The sequence below is a fragment of the Cuculus canorus genome, chromosome 18 (genome assembly GCF_017976375.1).
Source record: "Cuculus canorus isolate bCucCan1 chromosome 18, bCucCan1.pri, whole genome shotgun sequence".
Lineage (NCBI taxonomy): Eukaryota > Metazoa > Chordata > Aves > Cuculiformes > Cuculidae > Cuculus > Cuculus canorus.
The window spans coordinates 12,716,681-12,732,849 of record NC_071418.1 but is presented as its reverse complement, the minus strand read 5'-3'; the positions used below and the strand labels follow the sequence as shown (position 1 = coordinate 12,732,849).

Below are 16,169 nucleotides of genomic sequence, written 5' to 3'. Positions count from 1 at the left end.
AAATAAAAGCAGCTTGGGTTTTTCTTTTTCTTTCCTTCCAATTTGTCTTGTTGGATGAGGCTGGCAGAGGGCACTGGCCTGCAGTGGCCCTGGGGGCTGTGGCACTGCACCTGCTTTTAGGGAGCATCCTTCAGTCAGCAAAATCCGGGAGGTCCTCATGGATGGGCACAACTGTGGCTCAGGAACAACCTGCAACGGGTCAGGATCCGTGTGAGCGCTCCCAGCCATCAGGGGCCCAACAGCAGCCCCAGGCTGCAGGGGGGTCTGCAGCTGCCCCAAGCTGCCACCACACTGCGGCACAAGGGTGGCATCAAAGACATCAGTTGTGTCCTATCCCCTCCCAAACTGTCACAGAGGGCAAGATACAGTGCGGGTGAGCCCAGGAGCCATGAGGGATGGTGAGAGCTTTGCTGCCACGGAGGTGAGTTCTGACATTCCTCTCCCACTGGAAAAGTTGATACGCAGGAGCTTTCAGGGCATGGATTTACACATTGTTCTCAAGAGACCCCGGCACCTGATGGGGGCTGGGGTACACGACCAACCCGTGAGATGCAGGTGCTCAGGAACTTGAGTTGAGCCAAACATCAAAACCCCACAAGCCTCCCCCTTGCTCCATCACAAACATCTCCTGCAGCGGAGGGGAGCTGCCAAACCCCAGAGCGGTTGCAGCCTGTTGCATGGATGTAAACACCAGCGGTCAAAAGGTTTTATTGTAAATCTAGGTTTTCAGTTATTTCAGTGAAGCCGACAGTTCCTGACAGCTCCTGCTCTTGGTTTTGCTTTGGGGGCAGGGACTTGTTTTGAAATTAAGAGCAAAAATAGCACAACAGCTCTCAAGAAGGCAACTGATGAAGGAGAGGTCATTTTAACAACATGAGAATACTGCCAGACATTTAAAAATAAGTCCTTCTTGCACGCTTGTGGCTTGGAAGAGCAACAGGAGACTGCATGGCCACCTCTGTGCAGAACATGCGGTGCAGATCATACCCCACCCCCCCCCGCCTCATCTTCTGTGTAAAATCAGATCTGACAAATCTAAAGCAAGAGAAAATCAAGACATGACTATGAAGGACAATATCAGGCCAAGCCTGTTAAATTACCTCCCCCCTTTCTGTCATGTCTCATTTGCTACTGAGCTCTCATCTCCTGCCCCTCATCAGCGAGCTTCCATCACCCCGCCCTTACGTTTTCCATCTCCTGCTTTCTTTCCAGTCATACCAGAAGGACTCCCCTTAAACACCTGGAGAGACACCCCATCTCTCCTCTTTAAAAGCTTTAAATGTTCCTTGGTCAGAACACCTCCAAAGGTGTGCTGATGCTGTCCCAGTTGCTTCCCGCACCCTCCCAAGCCGCGTGATGCTGCTCCCACAGAGCCAGGGAGCTGCTGTGCCGCTCCGGGCATGGGGAAGGCACAGTCCTCCTTTTCTCCTGCCTCTGGCTAAATGCCACCCTGGCCCAGAGTTGTGCTGTGCCACAAATTTTAATCGTGCCAGTGCCTCTAGGTTCGTCTCTGCCACCCTCTCCCAGGCTGAGGACACCAGCGCAGCCACCTTACGCCTCCCTGGGCGCTAATCAAAGGGCATGTGGAAGTTTTGATTTCTGGTGTCCCCCCAGCCCCCAGCAGTGAATATTGGCATGTTTTGGGGAGCTGCGAGAGAGTCTGGACAGCCAGAACTGGGAAGGGCAGCGGGGGGAGGCTCGCCATGCCAGACACCTATTCCTCACCTTCTTCTGCTGCACACACTCCAGGCCCTGGTCTCCATTGCTCCCCTTTCCTCTCCTCCCGTGGCACAAGAGCAGAGCTGGGTGGAAGCTACAGAGAAGGAAGGATGCAAGGGGCAAAGGAATCTGTCATACAGAAGAGGGGACAGCTCTCCCACCGGTGAAACTCCTCCAACGTGCCGTGCTCCTGAGGAGCAGGAGCACAAACATGCAACATCTGCACGTCCTCTGTGCCCTCCTGCCCCTCTTCCCACAGTTCCGCTGCTCCCGTTTGAGCTGTAACGTCTGTGTCGCACCAGATTTCCCACGTGCAGGCATGGGCAATTCTCAGCAAAGCAAAACCCTGGAGCTTCAAATCAACAAGAGCTGCAGCTTGTTCAAAATGTAAATGTGCTAGGAAACATATTTCAGATGGGTTTCAGAAGCAAAACCTCTGCATATGATAGCGATCACATTTCTTAATGTTAATTTCTTATCTCACCTCTCCAAAGTCTTTTGCAAGGGTTTTATTCTGCTAGTGGAAATCCACACACACACCCCCTCCCGATTTTTCCAGGCTTATAGAAAAGCAAAGTGAAGTATCGATCCTAATGATATAACACCGACAAGAAAATGGCGAGAGCCAGTCCTATCTATTTAAAACTTATTCTGACTGGCGAGAAAAATAGATGATTATCAATTATCCGTGCAAATGGAAGATGTCCAGACTAGATATCTGATCTGCTTTTCTTGGTAGCCTCCAAATTCCATCCACCTCTGCATTTTTGTCTCTTTTTCTCAGTGTGATTTGTTCTTTAAAAAAAAAAAAAACAAGGTCTCTCATAAAACCAAATCCCAGAACCACCAGCGGTTTCATATTGAAAGAACATTTGGAGGCATTTTAATCTCTGAAGGTAATGTAGATATTTGTCATTTCTGATCTCCCCTTTCTGCAACTGTCCGCAGATGACGAGATCCGTGAAATTGTTACTGCCAGGGAGTGAAATGAGAATTAACCTCATGCCCATCAGCTGCCTCAGCAGCACCCTTTCCATGCCAGCCTTGACCATCGCCGTCAGGAGAGACAGCTTTGGGGCCGTGCTGCTCTTCACCCTGTGCCGTCTGACACAGCACAACTCCGTGTGAGCAGATAATAAACTCCCTCGTGCTAACAGACTGCTTTAAATCCAACACCTTCTTTCCCATTCTCATTTGCTTTGCCTTTCATGCTGCTTTGTCATGTATAAAAGGGGAACTGGGGGGAAAAAAAGAAAGAAAAGACACATGAACACCTGAAAATCTTTTTCATATACTTGCTGCTGCTACCACTCAGCGCTGACTCTGAATAGAAATGGATGGGAGGGAGATGGGGAAGGATGAATAACTTTTCATGCCCTGTAGTCAAACATAATTTCAGGCAGGAGCCGAGAAGGGGCTGGTAAGCTGGCTCATCCCGGCAGATCACTAATGTGCACTTCAGAGCCCACTCTTTGAAGACTGGGGTCTAATTTCCAGCCTGCAATTATTGCACCGGAAACAATTCATCAGAAAATGGGGTCACTTTCTGGGTGGAGGGTAGGGCTAGATAAGGGGGGGGGTCAGAGCCCCAGAGGTCCCCGGGGCTCAGGGATTGGTAGGTGCTGCTGTATGGGCATCTCTGGGGCTGCGATGCACTGTCAGCGCTCTCCTGAGCGAGGACAGGTTTCAAGTGACTTAGGAGCCTGGACACAGCAGTGCTGAGTGTGCTGGTTTTTCACTGTCTCATTTGGAGCATCTCTCTCTGCTAGGAGACAGTGAGTATTTGGGGTTGTCCTTCACGTCCTACAGCCAAGACTTTCATTAGCTCTAAGTTTCAGTTTCCAAACCTGTGGCCTGATTTTCCAAAGCAGCAAAAAGTCCACATTTCTCCTTCCATCAACAGCACTGGCCAGAAGCTCAGTGCACTGCACAACAACATGGACAGTTTCTGATTTTCAAGGATGCTGTGAGGACAGAAGCGCTGCTGTTGCACAGAGAGCTGCTCTGTTCATGTTTCAACAACACAATGCTCTTGTTTGGAGGTTTTGCCTTTCCTCTACTTGACCTGGAGCTCTGGTCCCTTAAAGCAATGGTCATTACGGGCCAGATTTGCTAAAATAAGCACAGCATAGCGAGTGCTTTTCCCAGGCGGGTCACTTCTTGTGGTACCTATCAGAGCTGATGCTCTTCTGCACAGAGTGAGATATGGGAATGCCCTGCCTTTCTCCTTCCCTGTAATGAAGTAGAATAAAGCAAAATGGTCTAATGACGAAAGACATATGGCGTCCGTTAGCAGGGCTTGGGACTGCACTGGGTGCCCAGCTCAGATTTAAGCCCAAATAACAGTCTCTAGATGGGATTTGCTGCAACTCTGCTCTGACCCAAACTGACCACTCTCTACAGCTCAGACTTGCAAAGGTTTTAGACCACCTAAAAATGCAAACAGGCACCTGGCAAAGATTTTCAAAAGCAGCTAAAGAGATTAGATGTCCAAGTCCCATTGGGCTCTGAGAATTAGGCATGTAACCTGCTTAGGTGCTTTCGGAAATTCCTTCAAGGATTTAACTGTTTGGGTTGAAACTTCCTGCAGCAAAGCATGTGCCTGTCTGAACTGTCCCACTACCACCTTCAGCCTCTGTCCTTTCAGGCATTTTTAGGGGGCAAAAGGGGGGAGAAATGTGTAGGAAGTTTTTTTAGTAGGAAGTTTTTGGACAACTCTGTATGCTTTGGAGCAGGACCTTGAAATTCAGAGAACAGTGGCCAAGGCCTTGCATCAGAGAAGTGCTTTTCACTGTCCTGATGAGAAGCTGCACATATCCAAGGCAGGAGGCAGGGCTGAGTCCCCTGGGCTCCAGCGACTGCCTTGATACTGAGTTGGGGTGAGGGGATATAGCCAGGGAGGAGGAAGGAAAGGAAGGCAGCTCAGGAAAAGGAGGAACTGGACTGAGATGCCCAAGGGGCAGTGATTGGGATGGGATGGGAGATGCAGTGAATGGGACAATGTGGGAAGGTGACAAGTTTGTACCGGGCTGACGGGGTTAACATGGAAAGGGTCAAGATAGCAGGAAAGTGGCACTGTAGCTCATGCTTATTAAATCCTTTAAACCCTCCTCAGCCTGGAGGGGAGCCCAGGGTTTCCGATGGGAGCCAGCGTTCAGCTGCCAGCAGGGCTGTCCAGCCAAGCCCCCGGGCAGCCCCTCAGTGCCTCTCCTCACGAGCTCGTGCTGCCCCGGGTGCCACTTCTTCATCCCGGCTTCTCACCTCAGTCCTCCAGGGAAACCCTGAGAATGTGAGCCATGAGAACCCTGACAATTTTAAATTATAAAGCACTACAAAAACAAACAAACAAAGAGCCTGTCCTTACAAATCAGCAGCCTGCAAAACAAACGGCTCCCCTTTCCACCTTTTGTTTGCAGGAGCTGCCAGCAGGCAGGATGCCTGTGCCGGGAGCTGGGGCGCCAGTTCAGGCCTGCGTTGAGTCCCTGTTAATTTGCAGACTTGCTCCATGCTTTGGACAAGTTGCTTGACCCTTCTCAGCCTGTCAGAAGGATAAATAACTCTTCCCACCTGAGGGATGTGCTGCAAATCAGATACGCTCATAGGTGTGCAGACAGTACAGCAAGTACACAAAAAGAACAATACCTCAAATGCTTTATCAAAATCAGATAAGGTTGCAGCCAGCACAGGAGAAGGCAATGGCAGAAGCCTGTGCGTGGCTCCCAGGGGTATGGGCTGGCGTGCAGGGCGTAGCTGGCGGCTGCTCTGCATGTGCAAACTGGAGTGCCTGAGCTTTGGCTGGTGTGAACCTGCAGCGGGTGCTACCCTGGGATGTGCTACCCCAGGCTAAGAACGGATAAGATGTGTTGAGTTTTATAGCTGCCACTTTGGAGCCGTGTGGGCAGTTAGGAGTTTGGCTCAGCTTGGGGTAACACCTCCCTTTTCCAGCCTACTTCAGGAGACTGCAAATAGCAAACACAGATGGGCTCAGCTCAGCCTGCACATCAGGTAGGTGATGGTGAGCCAGCATGAGTGTGAATGACGGGCAGGTGACGCCGTGCCTCCATCAAGATAACCTCTTTGCAAACACTGCAGTGTTGCCGGAGTAGGGAAGCGCACATGGGAGCTCCCCTGAGTGTCTCTGTTTGCCCATGGAGAGAGAGCCTCACACTTCTGCCTCTTTCATTTCCCTTCTTCTCCTCAGCTCTGAGACATGGTTCACCCTCAGCTGTCCTTGCCCTCCAGCCCAGTCCAACTGAAACCTAACACTTTTCTCTTGCCTTTCTGCAGAGCCTCACTTCACTGTCATACCCACAGTGAATTTATCCTTCTCCACTCTGAGAGCCGCCTGCAGTTCATTAAATATCTTAAAGGTGTTAATGACTTTTAAAAAAAGACCCAACTGTCTGATGTTTTTCCAGCTCATTTCCTGCTGCTATCTCCCCAAATCCGGTGGGCAGTAATGACACATCTGAGGCAGAAAATGGGATTATGATGAACAGAGTGAGCACTGGTGATAGGTGGACAGCATTAAATATTCACAGCCTCTTTTCTTTATCTTTTGCTTCTGCAGGTGTCTGATTATAAGCACGTCCTCCTTACACTGAGCTGAGCTGTGGCCTCCCAAAGTGAAGCCGGGGGAGAGAGGAGGCATAGCTTTACACAAGCAGTAATTTTGCGTGTGGGAATCACTATTTATGACCAGAAGCAACATGATGGATAAAGCCAAGTTTTTTTCCCCCTCTGCAAAATGCTGCCAGGATGCTCATGGCTTGTCTTTCCCCAGAGGAACCATCCAGGACTGCATCTTCCAGACCCACAGGGGTTTGTATTTTAAAAGGCAAAAGCAAGGAGTGGTGGAAGAAAAGGAAAGATCCTGGCCTTACTGGGACAGGGAGAAACCAAGAGGTTGGGCGACTCACCCAAAGTCACCCAGCAAAAGAGGCATTTGACCTGAATCTTCCAAGTTGCTGAAATGAAATTTTAAGCTGTGCAACTTTTGCTCTGAAAACACTTCAGAAACAAAATCAGTACCTGTCAGATGGGAAAAATAGGTGAACACCCCTCATTTAATGAGCCTGTATTTTTGTGTATTTTGCAAACTCTGGAAGTAAGCATCTTCCTGCTGATGACAACTGGCAGTGAGGGAAGAAGAGGATTTTTCTGGAGTTGTGCTTTCCCCTGTGAAGTGCGTGATGGGAAGAAGTGGAATAGAAAACGGCTGGCAGTTTAGATGAAACAAATGTATCGACTAAGCATGAGATTACTGAAGTTTCCTAACTCAGCTGAATCAAATGAAGTGTCTTTCAGAACAATGAGATGCACTTCTCAATGGTGGCTATTCCCAGGCCAAATTTCATCTTTTGGAAAAGTACTTAACCCTGTAAGTACTTCCCACATAACAACTGAAAAAAACAGTTTCATATGCTGTTCTTGGTCAGGTCAGGGTGTTGTAGCCAGCTGATCTAGCCCAAATATTCCAGCTATTCCACATTTTACAGTCACTCAAACCTGGAAAAATTCTGTTTGCCCAAGAGATGGATGCGTGGAAATTCAAACAGGGGGCTAGAGGGGAGCCCTGTACCCACCCAGTCAGCCCCAGCTGTCTGCGGCCTCATAGACATTTTCCAGCTTATAATTTTGACTTCCAGCTCTTTAGAGACAACTGAAAACCCCCACTTTAAATCTGGTCAGCACTGTGCACGCTTGAATCGGGACACGTTTGCCTTCTAGGCAGCAGAGCAGCAAACAGTAACAAATGGAGAAACTGGGTAATAAAAGAGAAACAGAGTCCCTGCTGAGCTCAGAGCTGCGTCGGCTGCCCCGCAGCATGCAGTGGAGCCGCGGGGACCTGGCGGCTGCCCAGCGCCTGCTGTCCACTGCTTCTCTGGGGAAAGAAAGTCTTGGAAAATTGACCCAGACGCTTCTCCCTGGGGCCAGGTCTTTCCCACCGCCACGACCCCACGCTGCCTGTACACGTTATTTTCCCTGCCCACCTTGAATTCTGGATCTTTGCCGGAGTTCAGAGGCAGAGCAGGCTCAGCTCTAGGGCAGGCTGGGACCGATGGTCTGCCTTGGGCAGGCGCTTGGAGTCTGCACTGCCTGCTGGGAGCAGCAGCACCTTCACCCCATTGTTAGTGGCAAGTCCCAACTAATTTCAAAGCTCAGGTATCACAGGCAGTGACCTAAAACTACACCAAAGCTGGTGAAAACACTGATGCGGTTAGAATCATAGAATAGTTTGGGTTGGAAGGACCCTAAAAATCATCCAGTTCCACAGCCTGCCATGGGCAGGGACACCTCCCACTGGATCAGGGGCTCCCAGCCCCATCCAACCTGGCCTGGAACCCCTCCAGGGATGGGGCAGCCACCACTGCTCTGGGCAACCTGGGCCAGTGCCTCACCACTCTCATGGGGAAGAAATTATTCTTTATATCTAGTCTAAATCTGCCCCTCTCCAGCTTACACCCATTGCCTCTCGTCCCTTCACCACAAGCCTTTATGAACAGCCCCTTCAGGTACTGGAAGGTCGCTATAAGTTCTCCTCTGAGCCTTCTCTTCTCTGGGCTGAACAACCCCAACTCTCTCAGCCTGTCCTCATATGGAAGGTGCTCCAGCCCTCGAATCATCTTTGTAGCCTCCTCTGGACCCGTTCCAACAGCTCCATCTCCTTCTTATGTTGAGGATTCCAGAACTGTTCACAATACTCCAGATGAGGTCGCACGAGAGAGGACTACAGGGGCAGAATCTCCTCCCTCCCTGCTGGCCACACTGCTTTGGATGCAGCCCAGCATATGTTTAGCTTTCCGGGTTGTGAGCACACATTGCCAGCTCATGTTGAGCTTCTCATGGACCAGCACCCCAAGTCCTTCTCTGCAGGGCTGCTCTCCATCACATCATCCCCCATTGTTTACTGAAAATGGGGATTGCCCCAACCCAGGTGCAGGACCTTACACTTGGCCTTGTTGAACCTCATGAGGCTCCCACAACCCCACTTCTCTAGTCTGTCCAGGTCCCTCTGGATGACATCCCGTCCTTCTGGTGTGGCAACTGCACCACTCAGCTTGGTGTAGTTGCCTAACAAAAAAGGAACCACCAGATATCCCCCTGCTCCAACAGCCAAGGTCCTGTTAAATCCATTAACCACATGGTTGCACTGGGAAGAATGCACTGTGACGTGCCCTGAAAATCATACCCACGCTTCCACAGCCATGAAGGGAAATAAAGCCTCGGAGAGCTCAGCTGAATCACCCAAGGGTTGAAGCACAGGAGCTTGCTGCTCCCCAAGGTGGTAGGTGCTACCCCCTCCATTGGCAGGTGGTGCCTCCATCTCGCAGAGAGAACCAGGCAGGTCGCAGCCTTGAACACTTAGTTCAGCCAAACCATTCCCAGAGAACAATTAAGGAAATACTCCAAGGTTTGCCACATCGGGTGAAGTTCAACAAAAATAAAGGATGTTTGTCCCCACTTTCTCCATCTTCCCCTTTCCCCCTCCCCACAAATCCTACCAAGATTACAGTTCTAAAAAGCACTTTCTCTTAAATGTGGGAGGAAGATTGCCGGAGCTTTCATGCGTTCACTGCTGTATTGTATTGTTGCTGCTTTTAACATGCTTCACTCAGTTAAATAGTAACTGATGACAGCTACACACTTAAATCCTTTGGTGTTTTTATCATGGATTTTATATATATCTATCTCATAAAGAACACACACTGCAAGGCCTCTTACCATATCAAAAACAACAAAAAAGCACCCTATTTTTGTGTAAGGTATCAAAGCAATAACGTGTGCCACTACAGCGGAGCCAGCCTATCAGAGGTTTATCGGGTTTTATTGGCCTTGGGCAACTCTGCACACGACGGTCTTTAGAATGACATGGAATTTATTAAACTTTTCCACAGCCTGACAGTCTTCTCCCAGCTCATCCCCACCCCCAAGCTCTTTTCTTTTGAAAAATGATTTCTGCCAATCTTGTGCTTTTAGCATTTTTTCCCCTCAGTTTTGTTTTTTGTTTTTGTCCTTTTTTTTAATCGCCAGTCGCTGAAGTTCAGCTCCACGAGAACCCCATTAAGGTTCCTCCTCAACAACGACAACAACAAAAACACAAGAGAGAGAAGCGACAAAAAGCAGCCCCACAGCCCATTACTGCCCGGTTCAGCCTTATTGCACTACATTACTCGGCATGACGAGCTCTGCATACATACAACGCACATCAAGGGTTTTTTTCCTTTTCTTGGATAGCCTAAATTAGGCTTTGTGTGGTGCCCTGTAATAAATTTCATCTTTCAGACAATAGCCCGTCGCCTTCAGCTGCCTGCCCGCTCCATAATCCAACACTGCTAAAAGCATCGGCTCTGCTTGCCACTTCCCATCAACCAAGCGGTTTGTTAGGGTGACACCAGCCCGTGCTGACGGGGTCCCATCAGCCAGCAATGCCGTCCCTCTTTTCCCTGTCTCCTCAAACTCCTGTCTGATTTAGCTCTTCGCAGCTTGGCTGCAAAACTCTGCAGCAGCCCAAGGCTTGGGCATGAGATGGGTGTGCAACAGGGGTGGGTGTGTGTGCCAAGGGGGGGGGGGTGCCAAACGGAGGGGGTGTGTGCCAAATGGAGGTGTGTGTGTGCCACAGGGGTGTGTATGTACCAAATGGAGGTGTATGTGCTGAACAGGGGTGTTTTTACACAGGGGTGTGTGTGTGCCAAACAGGTGTGTGTGTGTGTGTGCCAAATGGGGGTGTGTGTGCCAAATGCAGTGTGTGTGCACAAGGGTGCGTGTGCCACAGGGACGGTGTGCCAAATGGGATGTATGTGCACAGGGGGAGTGTGCCACAGGGTGGGGTGTGTGCCACAGGGGTGTGTGTGTGCCACAGGGCAGTGCGTGCCAAACGGGGTGAGTGTGCCAAATGGAGGTGTGTGTGCAACACGGATGTGTGTGCCAAACAGGGGCGTCTGTGCCACAGGGGGGGTGTGCACAGGCGTGTGTGTGCCAAACAGGGGGTATGTGCCACAGGGGGAGGGTGCAACAGGGGTGTGCACGTGCCAAATGGGGGTGTGTGTGCCACAGGGTGTGTGTGTGCCAAACAGAGGTGTGTGTGCGCCACGGGGGGTGTGTGCAACGGGGGTGTGTTTGCACAGGGGTGTATGTGTGCCAAATGGGGTGTGTGTGCCAAAGAGGGGTGTGTGTGTGCCAAACAGGGAGGGTGTGTGCCACAGGGGTGTGTGTGCCACACTGTTTCTCTGCTGTTTGCCACCAGCCCCCAGCAGGCACTGCTGCCCCATCGACTCAGGGTGCTGGCAATGCCCTCTTGCTGATTGTCCTCACCCAGCACAGAGAGGAAAGGCCCCCGAATGGGGCTGTTGCTGACCCCAAGCCCCAGCAGGGCTGGGCTCTTCTCGCGGGATGCTGATGCTACCTTGGAGCAGCAGCAGGAATTGTATCCGCATCCTTGGCCACGTTGTTAGTTTCCAAGGGTGGATTCTGCCTCCCTCTACTCCAGACATACGGAAGTATCTACATCTGTGCTCATCAGCACAACTGCCGTTGGGAAAACGAGCGCTTCTAAAGCAGAATCCATCTGACCTATTTTCTGACATGTACCTCAGGAAGAGTTGAGCTGTGCACTGGCATTGCCCGTCAGTTGGTTGGGGAATCTGGATGAAAAGCTCAGGTGAAGCTGCCTAGATTTGGATAGAGGAGCCCAGCTCCAGATGCAGAAACCCAGAATTCTGTGTCAGCTTCTACACAGAAGCAACCACCAACATTTTATTTACTTTATTTATGCTCTGCCACAAAAATCCAGCTTTCTCATCTTGCAACAATTCACTCTCCTGATTCTTGCATGAGATGAAGGTGATGCTTAAAGATAAAACACCCCTTAAGGGTGGCCGAGTGAGATTAAAGAGAGAGTGAATAAATAGGGAATGTATGGTGTGCAAGAATGGAGCTGCAGCAGTAATCAGCCCATATGATGTCATCCATGTGTGCTCATAACACCAGCTCTGATGTCACATATGGGTGTCGCAGGTGCAGAACATGAATTCAAAGAGCAATGCAACCCTTTAGCTGATCTAAGGCAGCTATTCCCAAATAAATGCTCCAGGTATGAAGACTACATCCCCTTTGATTCAAAAAGCAAAACTATAAGCGACAGTAAGTGACAACCCAAAGCTGCAGAATCTGCACAAAGCCATAAAGCAGAAGATGCTTCTAAGAGCTCATCTCTCTGCAGACCAAAACATACAGTGCTCGACTGGGTAGCTAAGGAAAAAACCAGAAATATATAAAGCCGCATCATTAGGATATAAAGAAGTCAAAGGAGCCAGCACGGAGCTGTCTAGCAGCAGCTTCAAATGAAGATCGCACATTTTTCACCAAGCTCCAAAACAAAATTGATGAGAAAGAAAATAACCCCCTATGTTTGTGCCATTTCCAGAGATTCAGTAGTTTGACAGTTGCAAGCAGAGAAACAACCCTTCCTGGCAGGAAAATGAGTGTTGTTCCCTGGCAGGCCATAATGACACCTTTGCTGTGACCATGTCACATGGATGCTTTCCTGCTAAGGCTGGTGCCCATCTATACAGGGCTGGGATTTTTCTCCCAGTGTCACGTTTCCATAATTACAATAGGCACTAATTAAAAGACCACCTGTTTAGTACAGCAGTTATTGTCTGAAAGGCATTTATCGATCAGAAAAGAGCTGAGGCCACTGGCGGTGAGATCCGTGGGTGCTTTGGGTACCCCAAGGGCCTTAAGATCCCCCAGGGCAGGGCTGGGAGCACAGCCCCCACAGCCCCGACAGATCTTCTCCAGCACCATGGAGCACGTCTGCTCACATACAGAAGATCCTGTGCCATCCTCCTCATGCCATCTGAGTGAACACAGCCCGACACACGAGGCAGCTGCGTGCTCTCCAGATCAATATTTGCTGCATGATGGGATCTGCTCACCAAGCCACGGGTCCAGTTTCTGTCTGTGGTGGGATATGGACAGCCGCATCTGTCAATTACAAGGATAACACCCGCAAGCCTAGACAGGCACCAGCCGGGAGGGTGAAGGATCTGCAGGTAAGGAGAGACTTGACCTTTAGAGGGACTCTTCAAGGTTACTGGAACAGGTTCCCTAGAGAAGTGATGGAAGCCCCATCCCTGGAGGTGTTCAAGGCCAGGTTAGATGGGGCTTTGAGCAACCTGATGCAGTGGGAGGTGTCCCTGCCCATGGCAGGATGGTTGGAACTGGGCTTTAAGATCACTTCCAGCCCAAACCATTCTATTACTCACAAGGTCTCTTTCTCTACTAAGGTGTTTCAAATGAAGCTTACAAATGGCAAGTGCAGAAGCAGCAGGAGGAGCTGGTTCTGCGAGCACCAGGTAGTTGAGCTGTGGAACTCTTTCCCTGAAGATGCTGCAGATGCTGAGACATCACACTGTTTTGCGGGAATACGGGATATTTAATGAAACCTGAACACACGAAGAGGAGCCGGGCAGATCAAGGAGAGGAGTCAGAACAGCTACAGTGTGATCACCTAGCATAAGCTAGCTAGGAAGGGGGCTAGACTTGATTCTTCAATGGATCCTAAGGAAACTGAGGATCCCCACAAGATTCTCATCAGTCTCAGCCTACATTGCTGACGAGAACTTCTGCCCCAGCTTTCCCACCTCCTGCCTGCAGACACACTGTGTGGAGGTGTGAGCTCCTTGCTCCTACTGATCCCTCTGCAATGTCGCCTCCCAGTCCCCTACCAGAAGCTGGAGTATCAGAGGCTGAACTGCCTTGATATTTAACAGATCTCTCTCCGCTATGCATTTCCTGTATTAAATAAAGAAATAAACCAGCATCTCTTTGCCCTGGAGAAGCTTTCACTAAGATGGATAAATATATATAATTAACCAAGGAGAGTGCAAACTCCAGTGAATACAACACACCCTGTGAGACAACCCTCCATTAAAAGCTTCCTTGTTTAAACTTCAATATTTTAGCAATAGTGACAAAGAAACATAGAGAAAAGCATTTATTTTTCACTTTTTATTTAATACCATCGAATGAGTTCATCAGACAATTCCCTCACAATTTCTCACTCCTTGGATACCCCATTCTTTCTCAAAAACATTGTATTTTCTCAGTTTTCCTTTCTAACCCAGTCTCCAAAAAATCTCTAATCAGGTTTTCCTGTTTGCATGATCTGCTCTGTCTCTCCTTGACCTCCTTGTTTTATTGAGCTGCCCTAGAAGACGTACAGTAGAGGACAACACACGCTTGAGAAGCCACGAGGCCACATCCCTGAGACACAGCATCCTACCAAGAGTTGTGACACGAGAACAGTGACATTAACACAATGGAGCACAACATTCACAGAAAGGATCTGGCCAACTATCTGCACGGGCCGACAAATTCAATACATAAATTTCTGTGCCTCCTTTTGCTGATCTGTATTTCCAGCTTTGAGGTGCCACCAAAACAGCCATGTTCAGCAAAGAATGTTGGGGAAAAAAGGATCTACTCAAGTACAGGAGACGGGGTTGTACTGTTCAATGTGCTCTTTAAATGTTCTGCTTTCCAACCTAGAAAATGGGAATAGTCCACTGTGAAAGAGAAATCAAGGGCTGAGAGTTGGAGAGAGGTTTGGCTTTTTGCGTTGTTTCCTTCAGAGATGAGATTTGGACTTACTGTAAATATCAGCGCGCCGTGCTCCCGGAGGAATTAGACGCTGAGCTTATTCGTCCTGCCCCTTATGCCTGGCAAACACCGTTGAGCTGCTGATGCAACCTCCAGCCTTCGTGTGCTGCAGAGGCCCCAGCTAAGGTTGTGTTATTACCAGCAGCAGCCTAGTTTTCAGGGCTGTTGTACTGAGCAGATCCAGAATATGTCCCTGGGGAAGAGCCATTCATTCGCTTCCACTGTCTGCTAATTTAAAAATGTGAATATCCATTCAATTCTGCATGTCAGAACTTAGCCTTCGACATTTACACCAGTGGAAATTTAAAGGTGATAGCAATGTTCTTTGAGCACAGCAAGAGGATCATTTGATGGAAATGATGCTGCAAAGCAGAAGTGGATAGGTGAAGTATTCTCTTGGTCTAAATAAAATGTGCTGATATCTTTGGCCCAAGTCTTGGGATGCATGAAATCCAAATCAGATAGAAAGGACGTGGACCCTTCTAGAGGAAAAGGAGGATGAAAATCAGGGAGTCAAAGCTCCAAGGGCCGTAGATTTAGAAAAACTATTGGTTTTCGGAGTTTAACATGACAGTAATATCACTTTTGTAGAGAACACACCACCGGCAAGGCGTACATCTGGGATGTCTCAACGTACCCAGCCCTCATCAACCCTTCTTGCCCAGTTCTGGCCCTGCTGCACATATAAAAAGGCAATTTCTGACATTTTAAGACTCCTATGCAATCTCAAAGTGGATTATAATGACCTTAATGAAACAGAAGGATGAGGCCAAATGCTGATGTATGGCAAAATCCAGAATCAGCACCTGCCCTTTTTTTATTTTAGCATTTATTGAGTAAAAAGTAAACCAAACGTCATAAAAAGCTAAGCTCATATTAGCTGGTTTTCTGGTTGTATTTAGTTTACATTCTGAAGGATTTTCACAAAGTTGCACTGGAAATACTGCTATTTCCGTAACGGTTTATCATTCTTATACTATTGCCACAATTACCTGTCATTACAATCAAATTTCTATCAAGACAAGAAAATGTTTCCTCAGAAATTAAACAGCACTCCCTGGTGGGATAATTCCTTCTCCTGAACTTTCCAATAATGAAAACTGTAAGTAAATTTGCTGTAATTCAGACCACAGAAGACGCTATACTGTTAAACCAAATTCTAATGTTTTTACTAGGACAATGACTTGATGTTGGGGTTGTTCAGCCTGGAGAAGAGAAGGCTCTGAGGAGACCTTATATTGACCTCCCAGTACCTGAAGGGGCTACAGGAAAGCTGGGGAGGGACTGTTTACAAAGGCTTGTGGTGATAGGACGAGGGGCAATGGGTATAAACTGGAGAGGGACAGATTTAGACTGGACATAAGGAGGAATTTCTTCACCATGGGAGTACCTGCCCAGGTTGCCCAGGGAGGTTGTGGCTGCCCCATCCCTGGAGGTGTTCAAGGCCAGGTTGGATAGTCCTTGGGCAGCCTGATCCAGTGGGCAGTGTCCCTGCCCATGGCAGGGGGTGGAACTGGATGGGCTTTAAGGTCCCTTCCAACCCAAACTATTCTATGATTCTATGTTCAGCAGAAAAATCCCAAAGCTGTAAGTGGTTCCTACCCAAGAATACAACATCCCTAAATAAGTAATGCTCCAAAATTGGACACTGAGGTACTTCTGCAAGTTCTTCCAAAGCTTTTAAAATGAATCTACTTTCACAACTTTAGGCAAATAATACCTTTGAATATCCGACCATGCATTTTATCAGCTGTCACTGAAATCCAGGAGCCAGGATTTCCTGG

General features: G+C 48.8%; 1 protein-coding gene across 1 annotated transcript in view; it reads right to left on the bottom strand.

Annotated features, from left to right (window-relative positions):
* Window positions 1-16,169, bottom strand: part of LOC128854036 (uncharacterized) — a 282,274-nt gene that overhangs the window by 81,555 nt on the left and 184,550 nt on the right. The window lies entirely within an intron of this gene.